Here is an 18,285-nt window from a genome sequence, read left to right on the forward strand (position 1 = left end):
TCTCTCTCTCTCTCTCTCTCTCTCTCTCCTATCTCTCTCCTGGTGCAAAAAAAGACCATTACACTGAGATATTACTCACAATTAACACATTCTCATTATTCCTTTGAAATTGTTCTCTTTGGATGGGCAGCCAGGCAGGCAGGCGAGTGACTGATTTCAAAAGCAAGGCCAAGCTGCTTGTGTTAATTGGCCAGCAGGGGGTGGCCAATTTCTTGTTTTCTGTAAACCTGGGACTGGCCCTGTCATTTTTGTCCTGTGGCCAGCTTCTGATATATGGAGCACTGAAGACTGGGAAGTCATATACTCTTTTGCAAGGTTCACTTTGCACACTGCAACCTGAGTTCTGCTGCTGTTGCGAATGATTTTCAAATAGTCTCTTTAGTCAAAAGGCAAAATGATTCAAGTATTGTTAAAGTCACTGCAGTGAAAGCTTTACATCATTTCAGTATTCTTTACTATATACCTGACTTCTTATCAAAGAAGAGCTAAGGGCACTCTCAGGAAACTCTGAAGTCTAAATGTACTATTTATGAAAAGCTAAACAGAATAAAACTGATAACAATTCTATGCAGGATGCACCCCAAGCATTCAGGTAACACACAGGTGATCCATCATTTGGCTCCATTGTACTTGAGTATTTTTTCTTTTCATTTCAGATGATACCAGTGATGGAGCATAAAGGCTTCAGCTTTGCTCCCATTCCCATTCCTCCTCCCACAAAGAAAGAACCATCTGTTTTGAAAATGACCTATGGAAAGTTGATAACTGGAATAACCCAAGCATGATTTGCTAGGTAGAAAGGGATGTTTTGAATCGAATAGGACTTGACCTGTCCATTTGACAAGGAGTTGTATGCATTAACTGTGCTTGGGTGAAGGGAGAAGTTGGGAATTGGGGCAGAAGAAGGAAGCTGATTAGTAATGTAGGCTTTAACATTGCTGAAAAGAAACTGATAGCCAGAGAGTCTAGGCATTCTTTACCTTTTGTTGACCATCTGCACCTATAAGCCGCCCTAGCAGACAGCCAGCTCACTTGGGGACAAGAGAGCAGAAGGGCATAGCTTCCTCTACACAAGAGAGAGAAACCCAAAGCCACGCTAAACACCATCAATTAAAATTCATTAGTCCTGTAGGAGCTGCCCATTAGAGTGTTGAGTGTGCACAGATGCCGCTATTACAAGCCTGACACCAGTAATTAGGCACCAAAAGTAGGAGGACTTCACAGACTATTTAGCAAAGATATGATTTCTCTGTTCTTGCATAAACTTTGCCATAACTTTAATTGCTCTGAATTTTACCTACCCTGGTCAAAAGAAATATTGCCTTTTTTATAACTGCCAGGATTGTTGCTTTCTAATTAGGTTTAAGACATAACAAAATAGATGAGATTACTACATGGGGGGAAAAGTGCTATGCTATTATAAGTGCATTAGTTATGATAGATGTCTATACTTAGTCGAGAAAAAAAATTAAAGTTCAATTTATTTTTCTACATTTTCATGTTTGCTGTCATTGCTAACTGATGGCTTGTCTTTGCAGTGCATCTGTAATGTTTTGAAATAAATAAAAAGACTCAAATCCAGCAATTCACTTGTTACTGTGTGTTTTGCCCAGCACTGGTGCCTGTTAGGAAAAGAACACTCTTCTTGATATATTAAATTCTTTTTTATAAAGAATAGCAGGATGGAGATATGGTACTATTTTCTTACGTAATTCACAGAAAAAAATACTGAACATAATTGACTCTGAAAACACTTTAATAGATATTCAGTACACTGGGATTTTTAGTAAGTCACTTACAACACATCATAAACACCCCTAAGGTAATATTTTTCTGACTGAGTGGAAAAAAGAGAAAGAAAGAGACAGAGAAAGAAAAAGAAAGGCAATGGAGAATAGAGAAAGGAAGGAAAGAAGGAAGGAAGGAAGGAAGGAAGGAAGGAAGGAAGGAAGGAAGGAAGGAAGGAAGGAAGGAAAGAAGGAAGGAAGGAAGGAAGGAAGGAAAGAAGGAAGGAAGGAAGAGAAAGAAAGAGAAGGAAGAAAGGAAGGAAGGAAGGAAGGAAGGAAGGAAGGAAGGAAGGGAAAGAAAGAGAAGGAAGGAAGAGAGAAAGAAAGAACGAAAGAAAGAGAAGGAAGGAAGGAAGAAAGAGAGAGAGAAAGAAAGAAAGAAAGGAAGAAAGAAAGAAAGAGAAGGAAGGAAAGAGATCTTTTTAATCTAGGGGAAAAGGAAGAATGAGGCGTATGTGGGGAATCCAATAATAAATGAATGCTAAGCCAGACAAACAACAACCCTAACTCTAGCATTACAAGCCCCTTAAGGGAATAGGCTCTGCAGCATGTAGATTAATAGAAAAGGCAGATTAAACATGCCATTCAGAGCATCCCTGACTATCCCTCCCTGCCTCTGCACATTTCTTTTTCTTTCAAAGAGCTTTGCAGAGTGCCCTCATTAGGAACAATCTGCTCAAGCCCATATTTCTCCCTGGAAGAGCATCACACTGAGGAAACAGGAATCAATGGGGAAAGCATCAACAGGACAATCAACCAGTCCCCAGGAAAGCAAGAGAGCTATGAAAACAACAGCTTGTAAAGCATGTCAGGCCTGAGTCAGATGCTGCTTTTGGACTCTTGATGTCTGGCATCTGTGTTTGGGAATAAAAACTGTGTCATGTTGTGTTCAAGGCACCAACTTTCACATTTAGGATGTATTAAGGTGCACAAGGAGAAAATTGCAGGTCCATATCTATGCATAGGGTATAATTAATGTTAAAATCTGATCCATAAAATTATAGGAAGAAGGTAAAGGTGACTCCCCATCTTTTTTTTCCAATCATATTTTCCAGTGCATTGCTGTTGTTCTCAATGACAACTGTCCTTGGAAAGAATTATTCTTCTGCTTACCCCAAGGTTAAAACAGAACAAAGCATGATTTCTTGCTAAGAAATAAAACATACTTTGACTTTCTCTTATATGTCTCTCTCTCTCTCTCTCTCTCTCTCTCTCTCTCTCTCTCTCTCTCTTTTGCTTTTTGGAGGGCAGTTGGGGTTAAGTGACTTGCCCAAGGTTACATGGCTAGTTTTGTGTGTGTGTGTGTGTGTGTGTGTGTTAAGTGTCTGAGGCCGGAACTGAACTTGGGTCCTCCTGACTCTGGGGCCAGTGCTTTACTTATTGCACCGCCTAGACACCCCATATGTTTATCTCTTGACAAGGTAGTAGACTGTATTGTTCTAAGTATTATGATCTTCTAAATATCATATATATATTTTCATGATTGCATCCTGTAAGGTATAGACATAAATGAATTCTCCTTAAAATGTATATGTTCTGTCAATAAATGTCTGAATGTAATTAATTAGAAATCAATTGATATACAGCCAAAAAGTGTCTTCTAATTTTCTTATTATAATTGTAGATTCCAAAACAAAAATTGAAGTGGCAACTTAATTGCTCTGAATTGAAACACCACATATTTTCATTGGATTGGTATTTGCAGAAGACAATTAGGCCTCTCCCCAGCTGAAAGAAGCTATCAATGTTAAAGAAACAATTAAAAATATTCTGAATCTTATGGAGGAGTAAGGAGTGTAAAATACACTCCCTCTTGGGAGTAAAGTGCTTGTCCCTATGAGGTAAATTACCTCTCTGAGTGAGCCAAATGATGATAATGATTTTCAGAGGCCAAGTAATAATTCAGCAACAAGTAAAATTTGTCCATGGCAAGTATGAGTTTAGAGTATTTATAGATTCCCTGGAGCCTTTCATATTAGAAATATAGCAAATGGCCTGGTAATTTGGGTATTTCTAAACCTAAATGCATTTGCCCAACATGTAGTCAGTTATTACAGATCATAGCACTATTTATGACATTGCCTGTCCCCGCACAGTAGGCACTGATCAGAAATGGGTCTGTTGACATAATTTCAAGATGAAATATGTAGCTTGTAGGTGTAGGACAGGAAAGTAGGGGTCCCTCAGGAATTGTGCCAAGTTGATTGAACAGATACTAGAATACTTTATCACTAGTGGCACTTAAAGTCTCCAAAGACATTCCACTCCCTGGGATCCAACTGACATATGTAACATCAGTTATGCTATGGTGGCTACTTTTCTTTTCTATCATTGAGTAATCTGGGTTAGATACCAAGGTGATAATGGAAAAAAAATCCTTCACTTAGTCTAGTACTCTATCTTCTTTATTTGAGGTTTTTATTATTAAGTCTGGGCAATTAGGTGGTACAGTGGATAGAGCACCAAGCCTGGCATCAGGAAGACCTAAATTCAAATCTAACCTCAGACACTTACTAGTTGTATGACCCTGGTGAAGTCACCTAATTCTGTCTGACTCTGTTTCTTCACCTGCAAAATGAGCTGAAGAAGGAAATGGTAAACCACTCCAGTTTTTTTTGTCAAAAAAAGGGAGTCACAAAGAGTCAGATACAACTGAAACCACTGAACAACAATAATTATTTAGTTTATTTCATTTTCACACCTTCTAAATAAATTTGCAGATCTCTATTGAGTTGATGAGTAATTATGCCTATGGTCATCAGGCACTCAAGATAGATACAAACAGTAAGTTTTCTCTTGCCTGGATATTTACTTCTGGTGCAGTAACTGAGAAAGAAAACATAGCTGAGTCTTCAATAAAACTTAAGACACAGTCTTTCTTCAAAATTACACTTTGATTGAAGTGCAAAGGTTCAAAGCCAAAACAGCTAAATATAAAGGAGAGAAAATAGCCCACATTCTCAAGTAATGAAAAATATATCAATTTATCACACACTGTATATTCCTCTTGTTTGACTTCCATTCTTTATAAAAGCTGAAAGAAAATTGTAGATATGTTTCAAGACATCACAACAAACTACTTCAAACTCTTCCAAAGTAGTGGTCCAGCATGCAAAATGAAAAGGGAAAGGGTCCAGAACTGAATAATAATAAGAGTAATAAAAATTAGCATTTATATGGCACTTTAAGATAGGCAAAGAGCTTTATAAATAATTTTATTTTATCATCACATTAACCCTGGAAGGTAGGTGCTATTATTATCCTCATTTTGTAGTTGAGGAAACTGTGGCAAACAGAGTTAAATAAGTTTGCCAAGATCACACAGCCAATAAGTGTCTAAGGTAGGCTATAACTCAGGTTTTCCAGACTTTAAGTCTAGTGTTCTATCCACTGCCCTAGTGATTCTTTCATTGTTTTGTATTAAAAAGACAGAACTTGGGGCAACTAGGTGGTGCAGTGAATAGAACACTGGCTCAGCAGGACCTGAGTTCAAATCTGACCTCAGAGTCTTGACACTTAACTAGTTGTGTGACCTTGGGCAAGTCATTTAATCCCAATTGCCTTGCCTTCATCCCTCCCTATGGAAAAAAAAGACAGAAATCAATTAACATCACTGCACTAACTGCTAATTAGAGCCATTCCATTTTCCCTACCTCAAACTTCGCTAACATAAAAAAAAAATAGGCTCCCTCACAAGAAGTTGTCTCAAAACTAGTTCTCTGTAATATTTTACATATCAAAATACTGACAAAAACTATAATTGAGACGTTATGCATCATTTTAAAAATTCATCCAACTGCTTCTAGAGCAATATAAATAGATAAAGTGTTTATCAATTTCTTACTATGTTCCACGAATCTAAGTTTTAGAGATACAAAGACAAGCAAACAAGACAACATTTACCCTCAAGAAGCTTAGAGTCTGACAGAGGAAGAAAACTCTAAAGGAAATTGGAAAACAAGAACAGGCAGAAGGATGCTCACAAAGAGGCAAAACTCTTCACAAGTCGGTGAAAAAGGAGGAGGGAAAAGAGGAGGTAGAAGAGAAGGAGGAGAAGAATAAAAAAATCTGGAGTACAAATTGTAAGTGGAACACGACGGACATGCCTCCTAAAACAGTGGTCCATACAAGCAGTTACCAATCAGAAGAGTCAGGGTTTCTGGGAAAGTAACTGGGGAGGAGGTTTGGAAGAAAAGATACTCGAGTGGTGAGTAAAATGAAGACAGCTACAATGACTTCCTTCAAGCCTTAAAATCTGCCACTAATCTCTGGCAAGTGTGAGCAAGGTGGGGTTTTTGTTGTTTTCTTTTGGGGGTTCAGTTTCCCTGGCTCAGGCTAAATTGTAAACATCTGAAGGATTGATCTCCTTTGAAACCTGATCATTTACACTGTGCTGAGTCATGTAGGTTTTGTGCCTGTCCGCTCTGATCCAATCAGAGGCCAAGATTTTGTTATATATTCTGGGAGGTTGGCATTTTGCTTTGGGGGTTCACTCATGAGAAGGAACTTTTTATTTTCTGGTAGAGACTCTGAGTGGCCATATGTTTGGAACCCCCCAACTGCTGAGATATCTGTGCTCCCTTGATCCAGTGATGTATGAAAAGTGTATAGCAATATTGCTATGTCAGACAGCTAGAGCTCTGTCTGTTGATCTTTGTGCTAATTTCTCTGCTTGTATTTTTTCTGTTTGTATTTTCTCCAAGTTCATGGTGCTGACCTTTCCCTAAAGTAGTGAATGTCATTAAAAGTAGGATTGTTAACCACTTTTTGAGCAGTCTTTCCTAGAAAAGCAGATCAAAGAACCTGTGCTAGCAGGCCATCCTGAGCATGCTAGGGTACTTGTTATTACATCTCCTCACAAAAGGATGCCGTCTAAGGGGACCTATTTCTGCTACTCCAAATCTCATTTAGTTACTCATGTCACCTTTGGCAAGTTACTTTTCTAAGACTCAGTTTCCTCATATGTGAAGTGAGGAAGTTAAAATAGAATATGTGTAAAGTTTCTTACAGCTCTAATCCTTAAGGTTTCAAATCACTTCTCAGTGGAGTAAAGACGGCTTAAAATTCTCTTAAAGGACTCATATTGTCAAAAGCTACAGAACTGCTCACAAGGTAGAGAGCTAATTTTCCTTTCTCCATTTCTTCTTTGTTATCAAGTAAATGCCTCCTTTATTTTCTTCTTAGTTTCTGTTCCAGGACTTCATGAGAGTGTTTACAAAAGGAATGGGACACTAAGGTCCTCTTTGACTAATACTCCTCCAATCCAGGAGCTGTACTTAGCTCTTGCATTGATATAGTACCTGAACTTCAAAAACTTCCTTTGAAAAATAAAAAAAAAAGTCCATAACCATGAGAGCAAGGTGGGGAAGAGAATAAGAGGACCAAGGGCAGACACAGGAACAAAAAGAGAAAAATCATTGATCTTCTTTTCATATTTCTCCTTCTGAACCTAACTTCACAATGGGTAATAGCCATTGAAAAGACTGGTGTTTTTAGTGTCGACTCTGACAGTTATGCGACCTTGGAATTATCCCTTACACACTCTGGGCTTTAGTTTTCTGTGGTGCTGTGGCTGAATTGTGGTCTCTGGACTGAGAGCAACTGGGTTCAAGTTCCATTTCTGATACTACTTGTAGGGTGTCAGGGAAGTCACTTAATCTCCCCAGGCCTCAATACTTTCATCCATCAATGAACGGGGGGTTAGACCAGATCAATGATCTTAAATAGAAAGGGGGCCACTATCTCTGTAAAACACATGTGGACTTAGAAAACCAGGCATTAACATTATCTATATCTTATTGTATTTTTATTTATTTTTTAAACTATCTCCCAATTATATTTTCATCTGGATCCAGAAGCTCTCAGGAGGATTTCCGGTACATTGAGATGCATGTTTGGCAGATCTGAACTAGATGGCTTCTGAGTTTCTTTCTAATTAGTCATTGCACAATATTGCTGTTATGTTTACAACGTTCTCCTATTCTACTCACTTCACTCAGCATCAGTGCATGTAAGTCTTTCCAAGTTTTTTAGAGTTGTTTTAATTTATATTTCTTCAATTATTATTGATTTAGAACATTTTTTCAAATAACTTTGATTTCTTCCTCTGAAAATTGCTGTTCATATACTTTGATAATTTATTTAGTGGGGGAATGGCTTATTTTGAAAAAAAAATTTATCAATTCACTTCATATTTGAGATTTGAGACCTTTATCAGAAAAATTTGCTACAAAAAGTTTCCCAGTTTTCTGGTTACTTCTCATTGTGGCAACTTTGGATTTGTTTGTGCAAAAAACCTTTTTAATTTGATTTAATCAAAAGTATTCATTTTACTTCATATTAATTTTCTGTCTCTCATTTGGTCATAAATTCTTACTCTATTCACAGATCTGACAGGTAATTTCTTCCATGTTCCCAATCTTGTTTATATCACCTTTCATGTTGCCATTTTGAGAATATTTAGTATACAAAGGGCTATAAAACTGTTTATATATTTTGGGTGTTGGTTTATGCCTAGTTTCTTCCAGACTACTTTTCAGATTTCTCAGCAGTATCTGTCATTGTGAATTTTGCCCCAGTATCTAGGTATTTGCATTTATCAAACACTAGGCTACTGTGCTTGTTTGTTTGTATATTTTATGTCCTATTCTATTCTAGGAATCGACCAATCTATTTCATACAGTATTAAATTATTTTGATTGCCACTTGGTAATATAATCTGAGATCTTGTACTGCTAGGTCCCCTTCCTTTATTTCCTTCATCTTTTTCTTTGAATCTTTTAATAATCTTGACCTTTGGTTCTTCCAAATGAATTTTATTACTTTTTTTTCATTTGGTTGGTATGGTAATGAATAAGTAAATTAAGGTTGGTAGTATTGTTATATTTACTATATTGGTTCATCCTACCCATGAGCAATTAATATTTCTTCAATTACTTAGATATCTTTATTTATGTGACAAGTGTTTTGTAACTATGTTCATATAGTTCTTGTTTGTGTATTGCCAAGTAGATTAAGTATTTTATATTGTCTATAGTTATTTTAAATGGAATTTTCATTATTTCCTGCTTGGTTTTATCAGTAATATATAGAAATGCTAATAATGTATGTGTTTATTTTATATCTGACAACTTTGCTAAATTTATTGATTGTTTCAACTGGTTCTTTCAGTTGATTCTCTAGTGATCTCTAAGTATACCAGTATATCATCTGGAAAAAGTAATAGTTTTGTTTCCTCATTGTCTATGCTTATTTACTTAATTTCTTTTCCTTGACTTATTGTTATGGCTAGCATTTCTAGGATAACATTAAATGATAATGGTGATAATAAAAATTCTTGCTTCACGCCATTACAGATAATGTTTTTTCTTGGTTTTAGAGATAGTTCTACTAAGAAAAGCTCAATTTATTCCTATACTTTCTAGCAATTTTTAATAAGTGTTATATTTAGTCAAAAACTTGTTTTCTTATGTTGATAAAATTATATGAGTTTTGTTGCTTTTCTTATTCAAGCATACAATTATGCTTATAGTTTCTCTGATATTGAACCAGTCCTGAAATCCTGGTATAAATCCCATCTGGTCATAGTATATGAGCTTTGTGATATATGGTTGTAAGTAATGTCCTTGCTTGTATTTTATTTTTTTGTGTGTGTCTATGTTCATTAGGAACATTGTTCTATAGTTTTTCTCTTTTTGCTCTTCCTGGTATAACTATAAAAACCATATTTGTATCATAGAAGGAATTAAGTAGGATTTCTTTGCCTAATTTTTCAAATTATTCAGGGAGAATTTGCTTGTAAATCCACCTTGTCCTGGGGTTTTTTCCTCAAGAAGATCATTTATGGATTGTCCTGTTTTTTCTAAGATAAGGTTATTTATGTATTTTATTTCTACTGTTCTGTTGGCTTATATATTCTTGTAATTATTTATCAGTTTTATTTGGATTTTCAGTTTTATTGCCACATCATTGAGCAGAAATAGCTTCTAATAATTGCTTTAATTTCATTTTCATTGGTTGTACAGTCTTTCACTTTTGATCCAGATAATTTGACTTATTCTTTCTTTAAAAAATTAAAATAGCCAGTAGTTTATCTATTTCATTGATTTTTCAAAAAATGGTCCACAGTTTTATTCATTTGTTAATTTTTTACTCTCAATTTTTTAATCTCTCCTTTGATTTTTCAGGATTTCTATTTTGGTATTTAATTAAGGATTTTTTCATATATTTCTTATAATGTTTGGTTGAATTCACTTGTAAATCCATCCTCTCCTTTTTTTCTTAGCAAGTTCATTTATGGCTTCTTAAATATATTTTTCTAGTAATATCCCATTCTTTTTCCAGGTTTTTGTTTTAGTTGCTTGACCAGTGTGTTGACCTGCTCTTTCTCTCTTTATTGATGTAAACATGTATGGAAATAATTGTTCTCCTAAGTACTGCTTTAACTGTATCTTTCCAACTTTGGTATTTTGTCATGTTAATAGTATCTTTAGAATAATTATTGATTACTTTGGATTATTTTTCTTTAACTGCTCATTCTTTATTATTAGATCATATAGTTTCCAATTAATTTTAAAATGAATGCTTTAAAGGTCCTTTATTGAATGTAATGTTTATAGCATTATGGTCTGGAAGGTGTGCCTTTAATATTTCTGTTTGCTGCCTTGACAAGTAAGGTATATGTCCTAATGCCTGGTCAATTTTTGTGAAGCATCTATGTATAACTGAAAAAGAGAGATGGTCTTTTCTATTCCCATTCAATATTCTCCAGAGATCGATCTTTTATAACTTTTCTGCTCTTACCTTCTTTCTTGTTTATTTTATGATTACATTTATCTAGGTATGAAGGGAATAAGTTGAAGTTTCCCCACTATTATAGTTTTATTTTCTATTTCCTCCTATACCTCATTTAAACTTTTCCCTCAAGAATGTAAATGCTACATCATTTGGTAAATATATATTCAGAATTGATATTAATTCATTGTCTAATTTGGCTACATGCAAACATTTCTTAAAACATTATCTTGCTTACCCAAACTTTTCTAACCCAATGAAAAAGTTTCAGTATTTTTTCTACATACCTACAGGGGGTGATATATATTGACATGTAGTGCCCATCAGTTTTATGTTTTACACAGTTATTAAACAAAAAGGGCATCTAGGTGGTATAATGAATAGAGTTCTGGACCTGGAGTCGGGAATACTCTTTCTTCTGAGTTCAAATCCAGTGTCAGACACTTGCTAGTTGTGTGACTCTGGAAAAGTCACTTAGTCCTGTTTGCCTCAGGTTTCTCATCCATCTGTAAAATGAGCTGGAAAAGGAAATGGCAAACCACTCCAGTCCCTTTGCCAACAGAACCCCTAATGGGTTCACAAAGAGTTGGACTCCAAGATGGTGGGGTAGAAGCAGGACCTCCCTGTGGCTCCAGCTTTCACCTTCCCCAATCCATGTAAAAGGGGACTCTAAAGAAAACTTTGGAGCTGCAGAACCCACAAAATGACACAGAGAAGCTAACCTCCTGCTGAGGACAGTCTGGCAGGCTGGCAGGAATCGGCCAGTGCAGTGCTCTGGGAGCCGAGCCCAGCCCCCCATGAGGCTTTAGCCCCAGGGCAGGCCTGACCAGCTGCCAGCCATAAGGACTCCAGATCAGCAGCAGCTGTGGCCATTTCCAGAATTATCAACATATAGAAGCGAAGAACAAAGTGAGAGGTCAGTGCAGTCTGGACTTTAGGACCTAGTAAGTGGGAGTGCATGGCTTTTGCCCCCGGGGTGAGAAGCTGCTAAGCCACCTGGCACAGCCAGCCAGCACCACCTGGCAGCTTCAGCTCCTGTCCTGCAGAGTGTAGGGGGACCAAGTGACCAGTCTGAGGGGTAATTGCTCCTGCTTTAACCTGCTTGGATCTGGATTACAGTCTAGGGTGGAGGTCCTGGGGTGTGTGTCCAGCTTGCCAGAGCATGTGGAGGCCTCAGAGAGGGCACCCATCTAATATCTCAGGCAACTGAGAAAACCCCAGCGTTTGGGATGGAAGCTCCTTTGTCTGGTGGCAGAGTCCTACTGTGGCAAAAAGTCCAGGGTTCAAGTGACATGACCAGACAAAGGAAGCAAAACAAACACAAGACTCCAACATTAGACTCCTATTTTGGGGACAAAAAGGAGCAAAGCATGGAATAGGAGGAAGACAGTGAAGTCAGAACTCCTGTACCAAAAGCTTCAAAGGAAAATACGAGCTGGTTACAGGCCATAGAAGACTTTAAGAAGCAGATAAGAGAAGTGGAGGAAAAATTGGGAAGACAAAGAGTTGGACTCATCTGAAAAAAATTACTAAAACAAACAAAACAAATACACAACAAAGATCTTTATTGAAGTCAAAATATTTTAAATGACCATATATGCACATGACACTGTACTAAATTTATGTTTCTGTAACTTGACAAAACCTTCTCATTTACACATATAGCAATACAAACATTTTCCTAACCATCACCCCAACCCCAACAGAAAAAAAAAAAAACTTATGAAAGACATAAAGACATATATTGTTCAGATCACTGATTTTTATTATCTTGAATAGGGTTCATTCTTAGTTATTTGTCATAATATGTTGTCAAGGATGATTTTTGACTTTTTATATCATATGTAGTCATTGAGGATCAATTAATATGAGTACTACATTATTCTTTCCCCCTTAAAGATACAGAAATTATAAGCATATAGTCCCTGCCCTCAGAAGCTACTTTCTAGTCATTTATTAAGCAAACAACCAAAAATCCTTTAAAGTCTGATAAAAACGTTTCATTATTCTAAAAATAAATCAAATATACATTAAGTGGCTATTCTATGCTAAGCACTGAGCAAATTTACTCTTCCATATTTTCACCAATAAACTACCTTTTATTATACTTCCTTTACTTTCGTTCAAATGAGCTGTTCTATTCATTTTCTTTGATTTTAGGACAAAAACCTTAGAATGTAAGTTATTTGAGGGCAGAAATGGGGAACTGCATATTTTTCTTCATGCACTGACATAGTACTCAATTATGGATTACCTCATTAAAGTCATTTTGATGATCTTTTTACCTAGGGACACTGTACATAGATTTATTCAATGGTCCATTACTCCTGTGAATAAGGAGAGAATAGAACTGAATGCATAACAACCATTTCATCTCATTACAGTATGTTCCATAAAGTTTTTTTTAATATGTTAATTATTTTTTTCTTTAATTACTTGCCTATTGTGTTTTTGGCCAAATCCTCATATGCTACTTATTAGAAAGTCTGCATACCTCATTCATCGAAGAGGTGATTGTTCTGAATGTGCAACAAATTTCTCATTTAATTGGCTTCTCTTTAATTAATCTAGGCTTTAATAATCTCTTGTTCTTTCAATCAAATATTTGAAACTCCTGATGTTATGCTTTAAAAGGATACTTCATCAGTCATGACATCTGAGCAATTTGCAAAAAAAATGCATATATATGTATGTACACATACAATATATATATATACATGTATGTATGTATGTATGAGTCTTATTTTCTTATACTTACAGAAGTAAAGTAATGGCAAAGTGGAGAAAACCAAAGTAAGAGTAAAAGAATAGGCCTTGGGTGTCTAGGTGGCAGAGTGAGTAGAGCACTGGCCCTGGAGTCAGGAGGACTTGAGTTCAAATCTGACCTCAGACACTTAACACAAAAACTAGCCTTGTGACCTTGGGCAAGTCACTTAACCCCAGTTGCCCTCCAAAAAGCAAAAAAAAAAAAAAAAGAATAGGCCTATGGGACAGTGCCTTCTTTTCAGCCGTTTTAATGGCTTATTTGAAAAGCAAAGCACATCATTAATCAAATTTACTGGCATACTGTACGTAAATAAAGTAACTGAAGATACTAAAATACCCATACTATAGTCAATTTCTTGAAAACATATAAACATAGTCAAAATTGTATCAAATCAGTATATATTATATATTGTATGCAATATATACTATAAAGTATATCCATTTAAGGGGCAGCTAGGTGGTGCAGTGAATAGAGCACCAGCCCTGGAGTCAGGAGGACCTGGGTTTGTATCCGACCTCAGACACTTAACACAAAAACTGGCCATGTGACCTTGGACAAGTCACTTAACCCCAATTGCCCTCCAAAAAGCAATAAGTAAATAAATAAAGTATATCCATTTAATATGTACCCATATGTGGGAGAGAAAAGAAATAGATGCAGAGGTCATGATTGTTAAGCCAGGTTTACACATTTACTATCCTACTTATAAACTCCAACACTCTAATGTATCTGTGATCTTAACAATCTAGGTCTTCCACTTAATAGTGTACATAATAGCCCATCCATGCCTTCCCATTCTTTGTGACTCTGTTTCTTTTCTTCCCATAAGTTCTCCACAGAATGTCCATCCAAAATGTTGAGGACTGTTGAGTTTCCTTTCTGAGGATGTCAGTGAAATAGAGGGCTCTCCATCTATTGTCTCTCATTCTTGCCAGGTGTCTGACCCACCTTTTTTAATTGCACAATTCTTTGATGGAATCCTTTACAGCACTTCTTTTGCGTAAATTGTAATACCTGCTAGCCTGTTCACGCCTACCATGCGCCTCTCTGTTTTCCTTAATGGAATCCTCATGTTTAGTTCTTTAATTCTGCCACATTTTGGGTCAAATTTGAAGAATTGTGTGGAGGCTTCCAACCCACAGATCTCTCCCTTTGTGGATAAATATGCATATCATAATGTCTTACTTGCTGTAGTGCATAAAATTACAGAAATATACCTTACATATACTATAGATTTAAGAAATGTATATTCCCTTTGAATTCAATGAAACATTCAATTTAAGAGATTAAAGCTTCTGGTTTAAGCTTTTCTTCAAGAGTACCCTGTTAAAATTAGAATAATAGCTTACATTTGTATTAGTACTTTATAGTAAAACCAATTCCACATGTATTATCTATTTGAGTCTCATAATAATCCTATAAAGTCAATCTTATGAGTAATGTTCTTCCCTGTTTAATAATTATAGAGAGGCCCAGAGAAATTAAGATCCAAGTTCACATACCTTACTGCTGATAGAGCTGAGTTATGAATCCATAGAATTTTAGAAAGATTCTTAGAGGCCACATATACCTGTACTTGAATTGTACAGAGATTGTAATCCATCTGCAAAATTCTTAAATAGTGCATCCAGCCACCACTCAAAGTTGTCTTTATTGGAAGGATATCTACTACAGAAATATTGTATTTTGCACATCTCTAATTATTAGGAAGACTTTTCTTCCATGAAGGGAAAGCTACCACTATGTAATTTCTGCCTATTTGTTTCTAGTTTTTCTCTCTGGTGTCAAATATAACAAATTGAAACATATTTCCTCAAGATACCATATTCCATTAAATTAAAATCACCTCTCTTTCAAGTTCAACATCTCCTACTACTTCAGTTTTTCCTCATAAGATATGGTTTTCCATTTTCTCACCTGGTAATGGCCTACCTTTTGAAAGCTTCTGAATTTTCTAATCTTAATTGAGCCTTATCATTTTCATATCTCTAAGTATAAAGTTATTTGGAAGTTTGAGAGGACAGCATTAATGCTGGTAGGAGAAAGTGGCTAGAATGATTTAAAATAAAGGGATCTAACTTGAATAGTTAGGGGACAATATGAAGATAAGGAGCCCTTGGAAAACCAGGTATGATGACCCTTGTGGGTGGAAGAGGGAGGATGTCAAAGAAAGGAAGAGTCCAAAGAATGCAAACATTGTAGATTCTGTGAATTTATCTGGCAGTATATGTGCATAAGCAAATACTATGACACTAAGGGATGTTTAAAAAATATATATCTTGTCATTATTTAACTTTTTTTACCCCCACTGAGAATCTGGTAGCATCACAAATATTTACTAGCAAGTATATATGTATCCATGAAAAAGCTAATTACAATGGAGAATTTTTTTAGCTTGAAATCTTCATAGAAGTCAATCTTTTTAATTAAGAAAAAGGTGAAAAAAAATCCTATTACTGTAAGCTATTTTGTGTGCTGTGAAATAAATACTTCCCTCTATGTAAATGTAAATTAATTTTTCTAAGACATATTCAGGACATTTAAAATGGATGCTTCCTGAACACAGATTCTGAGAGACACAAAGGAAATATCCTTGTAGGAGTTTCACTTCTACAAACAAAAGAAAGGCGAATGATGCCAAATACATATATCTTTCTAGTTAGAGTAATATTTATTACAACTGCTTTCACCAAGGAGCTCAAAACACTTCATACACATCCAATTACAACTTAGCATTTCTCCAAGGTTGGTGGCAAGTATCATTATCTCTGTTTTACAATTAAGAAAACTGTGTTTCAAGCAGATTGAGACTAGCCCCAACTCCATTCTCCTTATTCAATGTAAGGTTTTTTTTCTATTATTTTTGGTGAAGAGAAAAATAAAATGCAACTATAAAAACAATGTTAACGATTTTTTGTTTAGCAATTGTACCACGCTGTGCGTTGTACAAACACAGCACACATGCACAACACAAAACGCAGGTGCTCCACGATATGTAACAGGTATGCACGACACACACGTGTATTCACACACGTGTGTGCATGACACCCACATCTTTTTCGCTCATTCGTTTAATCATGTCCAACTCAATGGAGAAAGATAATTCAGAAAAGCATACAGTGATGGGCATTGTCCATGGAGTCTTCTTGGCAGATTCTTTAGCGGTTTGCATTTCCTTCTCCAGTGTTTGCCTAGTTTACAGATGAAGAACTGAGGCAGATAGGAACTAAATTACCTCTTGTTTTTGAGCTCAGATCTTCCTGATGCCAGGCCTGGTGATTTATCTCCTATACTACCTAGCTGCCACACACACACACACACACACACACACACACACACACACACGCACACGTTCAAATGAGTATTGCCCTTCAACGAAGTCATAGATTCACAGAATTACAGCTAGGGGAGATTTTATAGTCCACCAAATCCAATGTAGAGAGGCAAAGGGAGATTAAATGATTCAATGTCACCAGATTAGTAAGAATTTGAGATGGGATTTGAACTTATATTTTCCTGACTGTCAGTCAGTCTACAAACATTTATTAAGTTGTTATTATGGGTCAGGCTAAGCATAGTATGATTCCACACACTGGTTCTCCAGAAGCTACCTTGGGAAGTTGGGTGTTTTTCTGATGATAATCTGCTATTGTTCTAAAGATTTTTGAGGCTATACCTATGTATTTTCTCCCAAAGTATCATTCCAGCATTCTTATGCTTTCTTCATTCTCTCTCAAATTGAGCAACATAGAAATTTAGTATTTTCATAAAGACCAAATGGTATCTGTGTTCTCTTATCCCTTACAGTTCATAGTATCAATTTCTTTTTTTGCTTTTTGGAGGAGGGAAGGTAAGACAACTGGGGTTATGTGACTTGCCCAAGGCCACACGACTAGTAAGTGTTAAGTATCTGAGGCTGAATTTGAACTCAGGTCCTCCTCAATCCAGGGCCGGTACTCTATTCACTGTGCCACCTAGCCACCCCCATAGCACCAATTTTTAGAGATGAAAAGGAGGCTCTTTAGAGGTCATCAAATTTTACAGATAAAGAAATTGTGGCCAAGGGTGTTAAGTAGTTTGGTCTAGACCACTAAATAATGGATGAATTGAGACTAAAAGATAGATGTTTAGTTTAGGGGAAAGTAATTTAAATGTTTGTCTTGTTTGTTTTTTAAGTCTTATGAAAGTCTACTTTAAGTCTCATTAAGTCTACAGAAGTTTCTTCTATGCACCCAATAGAAACTTGGTTTTTCAAAGGCTGTATGCTTTTTCTGAATTATGCTTGATACTTAGAGATCAGATTTTTAAAAATTTTACTTCTTACATAATACGGAATTTATATTTGCATTTGATCAATTTCCTAACATGTGAGTTAAGAATAACAATTTTCTTCCTCTAGAAGTGTACAATTTCACAATTCAAAGACACTTAAAAGCTATTCCTGAACAGTAGTCACTTTGTAATATTCATAATAAGCCTGTTTGAAAGTCTCCAGTAAATACATGAGGCAGTACATTCTATTCTTAGATATCTCTAAGTTTTGAAAAAACTGTTGGTTTTCCCCCCTCTTTCTATTGAGTGGTAATCTACAACTTTGAAAGTTGGCCTACTTTAGTGCTTGCATGACAACTAAAAGTCCAATTCATTGTGTCACCTTCCAGTGGACTCTCTCCTGAAGTAGTTCAGCAAGAAAAGAGAAAAAACAGGACTACTGCTTTTTGTTTGTTTGTTCAGAACACTGCCTCAGGGAATGCAATCTAAGATCAAGTGGGTTTTGTTTGTTTATTTGTTCTGGCTTCTTTTAGTTGTCATGCCACACTATGGATTTCTCTTTCACAAAGATATCTAGGCCTTTTTAACCTGAAAAATATCTACCCATTTCTGTCAGATCCTGTACTTATGAAATTGTATTTTTTGAAAAAAAAAAGTGTTGGACTT

Source organism: Petaurus breviceps, unplaced genomic scaffold (assembly GCF_028583685.1).
Source record: "Petaurus breviceps papuanus isolate PSGF00001 unplaced genomic scaffold, PetGlider_PUasm1.0 90769, whole genome shotgun sequence".
Taxonomy (NCBI): Eukaryota; Metazoa; Chordata; class Mammalia; order Diprotodontia; family Petauridae; genus Petaurus; species Petaurus breviceps.